At 37.8% G+C, this 14,091-nt stretch overlaps 1 pseudogene across 1 annotated transcript; it reads left to right on the top strand.

The window, feature by feature from the left end:
• The first annotated feature begins 5,657 nt into the window (after positions 1-5,657).
• Positions 5,658-8,143, top strand: LOC307065462 (ferritin light chain-like; annotated as a pseudogene). Its single transcript has 2 exons — positions 5,658-5,674; positions 7,619-8,143. The product of its transcript is annotated as a ferritin light chain-like (transcript).
• Positions 8,144-14,091: the final 5,948 nt, after the last annotated feature.

Genomic DNA, 14,091 nt, shown 5'->3' with positions numbered 1-14,091 from the left:
TGAAGTAAGTCAGAAAGAGAAAGATAAATACCGTATGCTAACACATATATATGGAATTAAAAAAAAAATGTCATGAAGTACCTAGGGGTAAAACGGGAATAAAGACACAGACCTACTTGAGAATGGACTTGAGGATATGCGGAGGGGGAAGTGTAAGCTGTGACAAAGCGAAAGAGAGGCATGGACATGTATACACTACCAAACGTGAGGTAGATAGATAGTGGGAAGCAGCCGCAGAGCACAGGGAGATCAGCTCGGTACTTTGTGACCGCCTGGAGGGGTGGGATGGGGAGGGTGGGAGGGAGGGAGATGCATGAGGGAAGGGATGTGGGAACGGATGTATATGTATGACTGATTCACGTTGTTATAAAGCAGAAACTAATAAAAAAATAAAATAAAAATAAAAATAAAAATAAAAACTATTACAGGGGTCCTACAGGAGCCAGGCTATATATTTATACTTAAGTATTTCTGAAATGAATTTAACCTTTTGACTGACAGCAGCAGCAGGTTCCAAGGGATCCCACCACACACCTGAGGCAAAAGCAGCCTAATACAAAGCAGTGACAGTAGCAGGTCACTGCCCCACACTTGGGGTAGAGGGGGACTTGATCTACTGTAGCAGCAGCATAGCCTGAATGGGAACCCATCCTCCTGTGGCACTAGTCCCATCAACATTAGTCTAATCTGCTAGCACCTGCTGCGCCAACAGGCCCAACATATACAAACCCTCCAACTCAGCAGCATTAAGTGAGCCAGACTCAGTGTTTCCTGAAACTCATATCCAATGGCACTGGAAAGCTCAGATATCACCTAATGTTATGAAAACATAAAAAAAACAATAACAGAAGACTGGGAACTTCAGAAAGGAAAGGGGAACAATGGAATGGGTGAAAACAAATGGGGTAAATATAAGAGACGATCATTAGCCTCATGAGTTTCTTAAATACTATCTGATGGTCAAAGCAAATATTATGACACCATCTGATGTGGTTCTCAATGTAGAGAAAGGAAATACTACAGAAAATCATACTTTAAAACTGGGGAATATTAAGAGACTAAATGGAAGTAAAATTTTGAAACTTCACTTGAAGTAATAAAACATTGATTCCAGTAGGCTATGGTAAGTTACATATGTATACTGTGATGCCAAAAGCAACCACTAAGAAAACTATACAAACAGTATACACAAATGATTATAAATAAATTAAATTAAAATGGACTTATTAAAAAATGTTTAAGTAACCCACAAGAAGGCAAAATAACAGAAACACAAGATTGAGAAACTAAGGTAAAAGACAAAACAAAAAATAAAATGGTAGACCTAATCTTTAACATAGCAATAATTACATTAACTGTAAATGATCTAAATAACCAAGTCAAAGACAGAGATTGGAAGAGTAGATTAAAAATTCACAAGCATGATCCAACTATATACTGTCTATAAGAAGTTTACTTTAAACATCATGATATAGGTAGTTCAAAGTAAAAGGAAGATAATGATATATCATGTGAACGTTAATCAGAAAAAGTAGGAATGGCTATATTAATATCAGATAAAGTAGCCTTCAGAGAAAAGGAAATTATTAGGGGCAAACAGGGTCATTACATAAAGATAACAGGAATAATCCACCTAGATGACCTAATGATACTAAACGTGTATGCACCAAACAACAGAATTTCAAAATACATGAAGCAAACACTGAAAAAAGTAGTAAAAGGAGAAAATTTTAAATCCACAATTATTATTTGAGACTTCAGCACAGCAATTTATAGAACTACCAGAGAGAAAAATCAGCAAGAATATGGAAGAAATGAAAACATCATCAATCAATAGGATATAACTGACATTTAAAGAACACACTCAGTAACAGCAGAATACATATTCAAGTGTCCATGGAATATTCACTCATATACTATATACTGGGCAATAAAAAGAACCTTAGCAGATTTAAATTGTAATGTGCCTAAGTGTTGGATGCTAAGACTCAGAGGTTTTCTTATTTCTTTCATTTATATATTCATAAAAAAATTAGCAGATTTAAAAGAATTAAAATCATAGGGCCTCCCTGGTGGCGCAGTGGTTGAGAGTCCGCCTGCCGATGCAGGGGATACGGGTTCGTGCCCCGGTCTGGGAGGATCCCATGTGCCGCGGAGCGGCTGGGCCCGTGAGCCATGGCTGCTGAGCCTGCGCGTCCGGAGCCTGTGCTCCGCAGCGGGAGAGGCCACAACAGTGAGAGGCCCGCATACCACAAAAAAAAAAAAAAAAAAAAAAAAAAAAAAAAGAATTAAAATCATAGAGTATGTTCTCTAGCCATAATGGAATCAGACTAGAAATCAATAACAGAAAGACAACAGGAAAGTCTTCAATCACGTGAAAACTAAACATCACAATTCCAAATAACTCATGGGTAAAAAAGACAGCATCAAGGAAATATTTTTTAATGCATAGAATAAAAGAAAATGGAGATATAACAGATCAAAGTTTGCAGAATGAAGTGAAAGCAATGCTGAAAGGGAAGTTTATAGCACTAAATTGGGAAAGAAAGTATTTCAAAGCAATAATCTAATTTTCTATATTACAACAGTAAAAAAGGAAGAGGAAAAAACACTAAACAAGCAGAAAGAAGGAAATAATAAAGATGAAATAGAAATCCATGAAACTGAAAACAGGAAAATAGGGGGGAAAAATCAATGAAACAAAAGGCTGGTTTTTGGAAATAAACAACCTAATCAATAAAGATCTAGCAAGACTGATAAAGATAAAAAGATGGATGGCACAAATCACAGATATCAGAAATGCAACCAGGGATACCATGACATATCCTGCAGGTTAATAAGGGACAAGTTGTTATGAACAAGTCTACACTATAAATTCAAAAATGTAGATGAAATGGGCCAATGCTTCTACACTCAAAACTACCAAAACTCAGCCAAGATGAAATAGATAATCTCAATTTTCCTGTAACCATTAGAAACACTGATTTTTCATTTAAAAACTCCCAAAAGGAATATTCAGGCTTAGATGTTTCACTTTTACCCAAGACATAAAGAATTAACACCAATTTTACATGATTTGATAAGAAAGAGAAGTAGAAGGAACAGTTCCTAATTAAATTTATGAAGCCAGTATTACCTTGATACCAAAACCGGACAGGGATAGGATAGAAAGAAGAAAACTACAGACCAATATTTTTTATGAAATGGGCTGTAAAAATCCTCTGCCAAATGTTAGCAAATTAAATCCAGAAATATATAAAAAGAATAATATACCATGACCAAGTGGCATTTATTCTAGTTATGCAAAGTTGGTTAAATATTTGAAAATCAAACAATGTTATCCACCATATCCAATAGATTAAAGGGAAAAGTCATGTGATCCTATCCAATAATGCAGAGAAAGCACTTGACAAAATCCAATCCCATTCATGATTGTAAAAAAAGAAGAAAAAAGAACTCCAAGCAAACTAGGAATACAAAAGGAACATACTGAAACTCATAAAGATGATCTATAAACAACCTATACCCACATTATATTTAACTGTGAAAGACTGAATGCTTTCTCTGTAAGATCAGAAACAAGGCACGGATATCTACTCTCACCACTTTTATTAAATATATTACTGGAGGTTCTAGTAAGAAAATAAAGCAAAAATAAATAAATACATAAATTTAAAAGTTAAATTTTTAAAAAGTTCATTTAAAAGATAAAAGGACTATTCCTACTATGTTGAATAGGAAGGAATATATCCTACTGAATGTTGAATAGTAATATATCCTATTATATTGCCTAAGGAAAAGTAAAACTGTCTGTGTCTGAAGATGAGATGATAATCTAAATGGAGAAAATACCAAGGAATCCACAAAAAGCTTGAGAAATAATATTAGTTTGTAAATGTTTTAGAGTACAAGATCAACACAATTTTATCACATTATATATTAATAACAAATGTGTAGAAGCTTAAATTAAAATATGTGATGCCATTTACAACTGACCTAAATAAATACTTAAATACAAGCCCACTAAGACATTTATAGGACCTCTATACTGAAAATTACAAAATGCTGATGAAGAAAAATTTTAAAGTCCCAAACAAATAGGGAGACATACCTTGTTCATGGATTAGAAAACACAACATAATAAAGATGTCAATTCTCCCCAAGAGGCTTAACACAATTACTCTTAAAATGCCCTCAAGGTTTTTGCGGATATAGACAAGCTTTTTCTAAGATTTATATGGTAAGAAGAGGCTGAAGAATAGCTAAAACAATTTGTAAAGGAAGATTAAAATGGGAGGAATTAATCCACCCAATTTCAAGACTTTGCAGTAATTTTGGACGGTAGATACATAGATCAATGGAATGGAATAGAGAACCCAGAAATAGACTGACATAAATACATTTAACCTGTTTTTGACAGCAGTGCAAAAGCTATCAAGGAAGAATAGACATTTCAAAAAATGGTACTGAAACAGTTGGACATCCCTCGACAAAAACAAACAAAAAATGAACCTTAACCTAAACCTCCACACCTTACACAAAAATTAAATCAAAGTGGATCATAATCTGAAATGTAAAAGCAGGACATTTTTAGAAAAAGAAATAGGAGAAAATCTTTGGCATCTAGAACTAGGTGAATAATTCTTAGACTTGACACCGAAAGTATGATCAATAAAAGCAAAAACTGATCAATTGGATCTCATCAAAATGAGTTAAAAATGCTTCATAGAAGATCCTTTTAAGTGGATGAAAACTCAAATTACACAGTGGGAAAACATATTTGAAAATCCCATATGAGACAGATGACTTGTATCTATAATATACAAAGAACTCTCCAAACAACTTAAAAAAATCCAACTAGAAAATAGGCAGAAGACAGGAACAGACATTTCATGGAAGAGAATATACACATGGCAAAGAAGCACATGAAAAGATGCTCAACATCATTAGCATTAGGGAAATGCAAATTAAGACCATAATGAGATATCAGAGAATAACTAAAATTATAGTGACAACATCAAATGCTGGCGAGTACGTAGAAAAGTTATATCACCTCACTGGTGGGAAAATAAAATGGTTTAGCCACTCTGAGAAACAGCTTGACAGTCTCTTTTAATCCTAAAAGTAGATTCACCCTACAATGCAGTACTTGTACTCTTGAGCATTTATCCAAAAGAAACAAAAACTTAATTAAGTTCCCACAGAAACTTACACATAAATGTTCATAGCAGTTTTATTTATAATAGCCAAAAACTGGCAACTACCCAAATGTCTTTCAATGGATGAATGTTGAAACAAATTGTGATAAAATCTTATGATAGAATACTACAGAGCAACGAAAAGGAACAAATTATTAATATATGCAAAAATTAAAATGAACTTCAAGGGAATGATGCTGAAGAAAAAATTTTTAAAAGCCAATCTCCGAAGATTAAGTAATTCATGATTATGTTTACATATTATTCTTAAAATAACAAAACTGTGGAGATGGAGAACAGATTAGAAGTTGCCAAGGGTTAGAGATGGGGGTAGAAGGTACAGTGGGGAAACTTTGTGAGGTTTTTGTGGTCCCAGTACAAATAATACAGCACTCTTGGTTTTAATCCCTAAAGATGTTTAAAAACAATTCCTAATAAGAGTTGTCCAGATATTTAGCAATGGCAGCAGATTACAGGTATAGCTCCCCAACATGACAACTTCAAAAGAGATTGTACTAATTCAATGCATATGTTAATTTTAAAAAGGCCAGTCACAGTACTTAAATGGTATATATCTTAACGATATTATTCTAAGTGTCTAGCTATACCAGATGGACTAGCAGGATTTTCTGTACATTCAATCTTATTTAAGACAGTAAATCTTATAATAAGAGAGTTAAAAAAAGAAAAAGAAAAAACAACAAACCTCAACTACAGTTGGATATTCTCATAGGAAGATGAGGTGAAAATATGTAGCAGTGGTTCAAAAGCTTAAGCAGTGGCACCTAAATTTGGCTGCATATTAGAATCATCTGAAGCACTTTTTAAAAACCCTCACACTGACTGTTGGTCATCCTAGACCAATGAAATAATTTTAAATCTCCTCAGATGATGCCAGTGTCTAGCCAGAACTGAGAACCAGCGGACTAAGCAGCAGGGGATATTTCTACAAAGATTTCTTAACAATAAGTCCTTTCACCCAATCAGATTTACCTTCCCACAAAGGGGTAAAGAAGGCTAGATGCTGTCCATACTTGCTTAGCTTTAATTAGCACTTGTGACTTGCCCAAATCCTAGATCATGTTTCCCCTAAATTTCATGTTATTCCCTAAGTTTTTCAAATCCAGGGCTAAGGGGTTTGCCAGGATGAGATTTTAAGTGTTCACACAGGGGAAGTCCCTGGCAAACCAGGACAGCGGTCACTACATTGAAATGTAAAGCATCCTAAATAACCCTGCCACTGCTCCCAGATACTAGTCTGTGCCAACCAGTGGAGAAAAGGCATTCTCCATTACTACCACGGCAAATGCTGCTGTACTTGCCTTGGCTACTCCCTATCTTTTCCAGGCGTCACTCCCCTTCACCTGCTGGTGGACGCTTTGGCCAGCTGACAATGCAGATATTTTCAAACTTTAAGGTGAATAAAAATCATATGGAGGGCCTCTGTTATAACAGAGATCACTGAGCCCTACTAGAGTTGCTGATTCCATAGGGCTGGGATAGGGCCCTAAAACTTGAATATCTGACACATTATCAGGGGACGCTGGTAAAGCTGGTCAGCTTGTTACCGAATGCAGGTTCGTGTGTCTGAAGCACAGTGAGGCCAAACAAACCTAAAGGTTGGAGTCTGGAGAAGAGAAAGGTTTATTGCAGGATCGAGCAAGGAGAGGGGTGGTCCGTGTTCCAAAACCCCTGAAATCTCCAAAGGATTTCAGCAAAGCATTTTTAAAGGCCAGGTGAGGGAGGGACATCCCAGGGCATGTGATCAGCTCGTGCACAATCCTCTGATTGGCTGATGTTGAGGCCACAAGGCAGGTAACATTATCCATCCTTAGGTGCCAGAAGGTCTGGGGGCTACGTGCTCATGATCATCAAGGAGTTCATTTCTTCCATTGGGTGGTGGTTTTTAGCATCTGAAAACTCAAGAAATATGCCTGAGATACTATTATCTGAGTACTTCAGAGAGAAACTACAGTAGAGGATATGGGGGATGGGTCTGTCCTAGGAAGGCCCCATAGGGTACTGCTTGGTTACAAGGTGACCATACTTTGAGAACCACTGCTCTAGTGGCTTGGAATGTTAAGAAAGTAATGGAAGAATCCCTTCCCAGACCTAGATTCTAGTATCACCAGCTATTTTGGTGGGAGGAAGGGTAAGTTTTGTCCTTGCTTGGACTTCTTGTTCATTTATATCAAAGCCTATTTGAGGCAGTGCGTTCGGCAGTCCTGCAGATCTGTCTTTTGCTTCAACAGTGTTTGGAATGAACAGACCCAGGGACGCTCCTTGCTCCAGCCCCCGACCACCCTCCAACCTTTCTTCCTTTCACAACCTTTGGAATCAGACACTCAGCTATCCTCAGCCTCCAGGACAGGCCAACACCATTTTTTGAGCTTAGCTCCTTATCACTGATCAACCACGAGTTCCCAGGTTCATCAGAATTATTCCACCGAGGTGGAGGCCACCGTCCACCGCCTGTTCAACATGCATCTGTGGGCACTTACCTCTCTCTGAGCATCTATTTCGACAGCAACAATAGGACTCTGGACAGTATGGGCCACATTTTTCGCCAACTGGCTGAGGAGAAGTGTGAGGGCGCCCAGCGCCTCTTGAAAATGCAAAACCAGTGCTGCGGCCGCGCCCTCTTCCAGGATGCGCGGAAGCCTTCTCAGGATGAGTGGGGTAAAACCCAGGATGCTGTGGAAGCCGCCATTCTTAGGGAGAAGAATCGGAACCAGGCACTATCGGATCTGCGCGCCCTGGGTCCTGCCCGTGCAGACTCCCAGCTCTGTGACTTCCTGGAGAGCCGCTTCCTGGAGGAGCAGGTGAAACTCATCCAGAAGATGGGCGACCACCTGACCAACCTCCGCAGGCTGGCTGGTCCGCAGGCTGTGCTGGGCGAGTATCTCTTTGAAAGGCTCACCCTCGAGCCAAACAGGAGTCTCTGAAGTCCAGCCGCGTCTGAGGAGACCCTCTGGCGTCAGAGCTTCTGCCTGAAGCCCCGCTCTGCAGCCACTAGGCAGCTTTGTAACCGCCCTGGAGCCCTCTCCCAAGCCTTGGACCAAATGGAAACAATAACGCTTTGTGCAGAAGGAAAAAAAAAAGCCTATTTGAAATACAAACAGAATAAAGCGAAAAAAAGAAATATATACATATATTCACGTTCTTTTAACATATGAATTGCCCCACTTTATCTGTGTGAAGTAAGTTTGTTCCCATTATTGGGCTGGTTCTCAAGCTTTGCTGCTCGTTTGAATTACCTAAAGAGCTTTGAAGAAAAACATTGGTGTCTGGGTCCCAGCCCCAGAGATTTTGATTCAGTAGGTCTAGGCAGGAGCCTGGGCACAGGGAGGTCTCAGAGTTCCCCAGGTGATTCTAATGTGCAGCAACTTTGTGAACCACCTCTTGGCTTCAATGCAGCTAGTCATCAGATATTAAATCTAAGACACATGGACTACTAGTGCGTGAGCTCTGTCGCTAGGTGTATTCCATTTTCTTCCTCCTGGAAGATTCGTGCCAGGGAAAATGATTGATAGTTGTGTTACTTCTCTGAAATGGATGGAAATTTCCAATTAGCGTGAACAGGGGAGGGTGAATGGGTGAATGCAATAAGGTGTATCATTTACGTATTGCCCTATGTGTATGGCTAGAAGCTTTTGCAACTGAGGTCTGCCCTACTTTTCATGCTAATGGTAATGCTTGTCCTCCTAATGCAGCTGTAAACTTTATAAGCCCATAGGTAGACAGCATCACAAAATATTTACCCCTCCCCACTGGCCCGCTCTCAAGCTTCACTCCCCTTCCGCAATACACAAATGTACATCAATGCACTTGAGACCAATATCAACATACTGACCTTCAATTCTTCTACTTTGCAGCTTCCCTCTTATCAGGAGATGTCAGCATTTAGTGCAAGGACAAATGCTTGCCTCTTGAGGAGTAATGTAGACAAAGCCTCCAAGAGACAAATAGCCCTCAGGGAGGGGGAAAAAGTCTTTCAAAAAGGTTGATGCCCACAGGAGGCATTTTCAGTCATCTCAGCTTAGAGGTCAAATATCCAAAATTAAAAAGGTTAAAAAAAAGAAGAAGAAAGCAAGGAAGAAAAGAAGGAAACAATTTTCTTATCTCATAGTAATAAGGCAGTTTTCCTTAAAAAAAAAAAAAAGACTTAAGCCTTAAATTCTCTTTCCTAATCAAAATGTGCTTTTCCATCTTTAGACTATTCCTCTTATATCCTGTATTATTCATGATGTTTAATTCTTGAAATGGCACATGGCTGAAAACAGAAGCTAACCTCTTGTTCACTATGAATTAAATCTTCTTTTCCTAGGACCCGTCTACAATGCACAATTTGGGGTTGGCCAACATAATTATTTTCTCTGAAATACGTTACAGCATTTTGCCTTTTCAATATATAGTTATACAATACATTGTTAACACAACATATTTTATATACTCAATATAGTAAATACAACTATAACACACATGATATGATGCCACTTTGGTGATTTTCTTCATCCATGTAAGTCTGAAATTTGACAGTATAGTTTTCATATTCTAATGAGCTGAGTATTACCTTTGCAAGGATAGAAAAATAAAATAAATTCATAATATTCTTGTGTGGTTTGCCCCTGGGGTGGATTACCATAATGGGGGGATATTTGAGCCTTTCCCCAAGTCATTAAAAATCCTCCAGCGAGCAGCTCCTTGTCCTCTCCAGGGAGTGGGGGGAAAGGATCTTTAATCATAATAATCTTGGGGGGAGAAATCTCGGAAATAAGACATCTGCTTCTGTGCCTTGTTGTTTTGCAGAATAGCAATGATTGCCTTAGCAGCTTCTATTGCCGTATGTATACAATAAGTAAATGAACATAAAATTGAATGAACGCATAAAAGAAGGATAAACCCACCCAGCTTAACAAACCCACTCTCTCACCTGCTGTGCCCCGATACATGAAAAAAAGAATCACGGGATCATAAGGATTAATAAAATAACAGTCTCTGTTAACAATATTGACAGGAGGTATAAGGATAATTTGTCTGATGTGGGACCAACAGCTTAACTAACTGCTTAATTCTTTTTTTTTTAAAGGGTAATTCATTCATTTATTGTTTAAAGATTGCAAAACAACATCTGAATTTTTGTAGCACAATTTAAATGTTTTTTTTTTTTGTTTTTTTTTTTTAGTTTCTGCTTTATAACAAAGTGAATCAGTCATACATATACATCTGTTCCCACATCCCCTCCCTCATGCATCTCCCTCCCTCCCACCCTCCCCATCCCACCCCTCCAGGCGGTCACAAAGCACCGAGCTGATCTCCCTGTGCTCTGCGGCTGCTTCCCACTATCTATCTACCTTACGTTTGGTAGTGTATATATGTCCATGCCTCTCTTTCCCTTTGTCACAGCTTACCCTTCCCCTTCCCCATATCCTCAAGTCCATTCTCAAGTAGGTCTGTGTCTTTATTCCCGTTTTACCCCTAGGTTCTTCATGACATTTTTTTTTTTTAATTCCATATATATGTGTTAGCATACGGTATTTATCTTTCTCTTTCTGACTTACTTCACTCTGTATGACAGACTCTAGGTCTATCCACCTCATTACAAATAGCTCAGTTTCGTTTCTTTTTATGGCTGAGTAATATTCCATTGTATATATGTGCCACATCTTCTTTATCCATTCATCCGATGATGGACACTTAGGTTGTTTCCAGCTCCGGGCTATTGTGAATAGAGCTGCAATGAACATTTTGGTACATGTCTCTTTTTGAATTATGGTTTTCTCAGGGTATATGCCTAGTAGTGGGATTGCTGGGTCATATGGTAGTTCTATTTGTAGTTTTTTAAGGAACCTCCATACTGTTCTCCATAGTGGCTCTACCAATTCACATTCCCACCAGCAGTGCAAGAGTGTTCCCTTTTCTCCACACCCTCTCCAGCATTTATTGTTTCTAGATTTCTTGATGATGGCCATTCTGACTGGTGTGAGATGATATCTCATTGTAGTTTTGATTTGCATTTCTCTAATGATTAATGATGTTGAGCATTCTTTCATGTGTTTGTTGGCAGTCTGTATATCTTCTTTGGAGAAATGCCTATTTAAGTCTTCTGCCCATTTTTGGATTGGGTTGTTTGTTTTTTCGCTATTGAGCTGCATGAGCTGTTTATAAATTTTGGAGATTAATCCTTTGTCAGTTGCTTCATTTGCAAATATTTTCTCCCATTCTGAGGGTTGTCTTTTGGTCTTCTTTATGGTTTCCTTTGCTGTGCAAAAGCTTTGAAGTTTCATTAGGTCCCATTTGTTTATCTTTGTTTTCAGTTCCATTTCTCTAGGAGGTGGGTCCAAAAGGATCTTGCTGTGATTTATGTCATAGAGTGTTCTACCTATGTTTTCCTCTAAGAGTTTGATAGTTTCTGGCCTTACATTTAGGTCTTTAATCCATTTTGAGCTTATTTTTGTGTATGGTGTTAGGGAATGATCTAATCTCATACTTTTACATGTCCCTGTCCAGTTTTCCCAGCACCACTTATTGAAGAGGCTGTCCTTTCTCCACTGTACATTCCTGCCTCCTTTATCAAAGATAAGTTGGCCATATGTGCGTGGGTTTATCTCTGGGCTTTCTATCCTGATCCACTGATCTATCTTTCTGTTTTTATGCCAGTACCACACTGTGTTAATTACTGTAGCTTTGTAGTATAGTCTGAAGTCAGGCAGGCTGATTCCTCCAGCTCCGTTTTTCGTTCTCAAGATTGCTTTGGCTATTCGGGGTCTTTTGTTTTTCCAAACAAATTTTGAAATTTTTTGTTCTACTTCTGTGAAAAATGCCAGTGGTAGTTTGATAGGGATTGCATTGAATCTGTAGATTGCTTTGGGTAGTAGAGTCATTTTCACAATATTGATTCTTCCAATCCAGGAGCATGGTATATCTCTCCATCTATTTATATCATCTTTAATTTCTTTCATCAGTGTCTTATAATTTTCTGCATACAGGTCTTTTGTCTCCTTAGGTAGGTTTATTCCTAGATATTTTATTCTTTTTGTTGCAATGGTAAATGGGAGTGTTTTCTTGATTTCATTTTCAGATTTTTCATCATTAGTGTACAGGAATGCCAGAGATTTCTGTGCATTAATTTTGTATCCTGCTACTTTACCAAATTCATTGATTAGCTCTAGTAGTTTTTCGGTAGCATCTTTAGGATTCTCTATGTATAGTATCATGTCATCTGCAAACAGTGACAGCTTTACTTCTTCTTTTCCAATTTGGATTCCTTTTATTTCCTTTTCTTCTCTGATTGCTGTGGCTAGAACTTCCAAAACTATGTTGAATAAGAGTGGTGAGAGTGGGCAGCCTTGTCTTGTTCCTGATCTTAGTGGAAATGGTTTCAGTTTTTCACCATTGAGGACAATGTTGGCTGTGGGTTTGTCATATATGGCCTTTATTATGTTGAGGAAAGTTCCCTCTATGCCTACTTTCTGCAGGGTTTTTATCATAAATGGGTGTTGAATTTTGTCAAAAGCTTTCTCTGCATCTATTGAGATGATCATATGGTTTTTCTCCTTCAACTTGTTAATATGGTGTATCACATTGATTGATTTGCGTATATTGAAGAATCCTTGCATTCCTGGAATAAACCCCACTTGATCATGGTGTATGATCCTTTTAATGTGCTGTTGGATTCTGTTTGCTAGTATTTTGTTGAGGATTTTTGCATCTATGTTCATCAGTGATATTGGCCTGTAGTTTTCTTTCTTTGTGACATCCTTGCCTGGTTTTGGTATCAAGGTGATGGTGGCCTCGTAGAATGAGTTTGGGAGTGTTCCTTCCTCTGATATTGTTTGGAAGAGTTTGAGAAGGATGGGTGTTAGCTCTTCTCTAAATGTTTGATAGAATTTGCCTGTGAAGCCATCTGGTCCTGGGCTTTTGTTTGATGGAAGATTTTTAATCACAGTTTCAATTTCAGTGCTTGTGATTGGTCTATTCATATTTTCTATTTCTTCCTGAGTCAGTCTTGGTAGGTTGTGCATTTCTAAGAATTTGTCCATTTCTTCCAGGTTGTCCATTTTATTGGCATAGAGTTGCTTATAGTAATCTCTCATGATCTTTTGTATTTCTGCAGTGTCAGTTGTTACTTCTCCTTTTTCATTTCTAATTCTACTGATTTGAGTCTTCTCCCTTCTTTTCTTGATGAGTCTGGCTAATGGTTTGTCAATTTTGTTTATCTTCTCAAAGAACCAGCTTTTAGTTTGGTTGATCTTTGCTATCGTTTCCTTCATTTCTTTTTCATTTATTTCTGATCTGATCTTTATGATTTCTTTCCTTCTGCTAACTTTGGGGGTTTTTTGTTCTTCTTTCTCTAATTGCTTTAGGTGCAGGGTCAGGTTGTTTACTCGAAATGTTTCCTGTTTCTTAAGGTGGGATTGTATTGCTATAAACTTCCCCCTTAGAACTGCTTTTGCTGCGTCCCATAGGTTTTGGGTCGTCGTGTCTCCATTGTCATTTGTTTCTAAGTATTTCTTAATTTCCTCTTTGATTTCTTCAGTGATCACTTCATTATTGAGTAGTGTATTGTTTAGCCTCCATGTGTTTGTATTTTTTACAGATCTTTTCCTGTAATTGATGTCTAGTCTCATAGCATTGTGGTCGGAAAAGATACTTGATACAATTTCAATTTTCTTAAATTTACCAAGGCTTGATTTGTGACCCAAGATATGATCTATCCTGGAGAATGTTCCATGAGCACTTGAGAAAAATGTGTATTCTGTTGTTTTTGGGTGGAATGTCCTATAAATATCAATTAAGTCCATCTTGTTTAATGTATCATTTAAAGCTTGTGTTTCCTTATTTATTTTCATTTTGGATGATCTGTCCATTGGTGAAAGTGGGGTGTTAAAGT

This window comes from Hyperoodon ampullatus (genome assembly GCF_949752795.1).
Source record: "Hyperoodon ampullatus genome assembly, chromosome: 2".
Taxonomy (NCBI): Eukaryota; Metazoa; Chordata; class Mammalia; order Artiodactyla; family Ziphiidae; genus Hyperoodon; species Hyperoodon ampullatus.
This window is presented reverse-complemented; position numbering and strand designations above follow the sequence as displayed.